Below are 1772 nucleotides of genomic sequence, written 5' to 3' on the forward strand. Positions count from 1 at the left end.
GTAGAACTATTTAACTAACTAGGCTAATAAGACTTTATATTTTAAATTTAACACCAAATTTGATAAACGCAAGAAATACTTAATTAACAATATAAATTTAACTTTTTAACTAACTAATATATATATATATATATATATATATATATATATATATATATATATATATATATATATATATATATATATATATATATATATATATATATATATATATATATATATAATTATACTTAATTTTTAAAGTGTCCGTATTTCCGGATCGAGGTCGGTAATTAATTTGAATATATATGTGAGAGTAAATGTATATTTAGGTTGAATTTTAGGTTAACCCGTGCATAAAAAAAAATAATAATATGAAACATCAAAGAAACTTTATAGCAAGTATTTCTTTTACTTTTACTTTTTTTTCATTTTAAAAACATTACCGGACAAATATAGACATTATTTTTTTTATCCATGCTATATTTATTGTGAAGCATTTATTGTTTACAATAATTTTAGAATAAATAAATAATATAAATGAACATAATTGATTTACATTTTATTTAAATATTATCAATATGTCACCTCAATATCAATCAAATATCACCATGATTTGTTATATTTTAATTTTTATAAGATCTGAAAATCTTCATTTAAACACTAGCTTTTTATTTTGTTTTTTTCACCTTTTTTTGCAACATGTGAATTTTTTTATTTCAAAACTCTACATAAAATCTGACTTTTATGAATTAAAGATGGATAAATATAATATTATAACAAATACATAAAAAATAATAATTATGAATAAAAGACTAATACAAAAATACACATGTTCACTTGTTCTTGTGCTATATGTATATAGTGAATAATGTGTAAATTTTATGAGATCTTCTATATCATTATTTTATTATCTAGTCAACTAAAATAATAATAATATTTTAGGAATTAAGGAGGTACTCAATATTTAAGATTTTTTTTCTTACTCTTCCAACGAAATTGTGTAATAGATTGAGTATCAATGATAGATGTGAGTATGGTCAAGATTTGTGTGATTGATTCACCAATATGCCCTAATCATTCAACAAGCTACAACATTTGGAGAGAATTTAGTTTATATAGAAGAATTAATTTATAAAATTAGTTACCATGAAAAGAAAAAGATAAAGAAAAACATCTCAATAACCAACTCTATAAATATCTTTTTTTGTTTTATGTGATGTTCAAAGAAGACAGGAAAATATTGAAATATATTTATAGGTCAGGATAAGCCTTCAAAATAACATATAATGTAACTAAATGAATACACCAAATACTAAAACAATATTATTATTCCAAAATGTTGATATGTTGTTAATGTGAAGACCCTTATATTGTTTTCTATTTTTTGAATTATTTTTCAATATCATCTAAATGCTAGTTGGGTTAACTTTAGGATAAAGAATAAAACGTAAATATTAATAAATCATCATGGTCAACAAAAAAATCATATATAACAAATCTATATATATATATATAATGCTTAATTTCTAAAATGTCCAGATTGTCAGATCGAAAATTGTGGTTAATTTGGGAGTAAATGGATATTTGGGTCGGATTATGGGTTGATCTGCCCATAAACTTAAAACGGATAAAAATAAAATAAAAAATGTTATATGTATGTTTTGAACTTGCAACCTAACAAAAAAGTACAGCTTTTTAACCAATTAGGCTATTAAGACTTTATATTTTAAAATTAACACCAAATTTGATGAAAGTGGGACATTCTTAATAATATAAGTTCAACTTTTTAA

Source organism: Impatiens glandulifera, chromosome 4 (genome assembly GCF_907164915.1).
Source record: "Impatiens glandulifera chromosome 4, dImpGla2.1, whole genome shotgun sequence".
NCBI classification, from domain to species: Eukaryota; Viridiplantae; Streptophyta; class Magnoliopsida; order Ericales; family Balsaminaceae; genus Impatiens; species Impatiens glandulifera.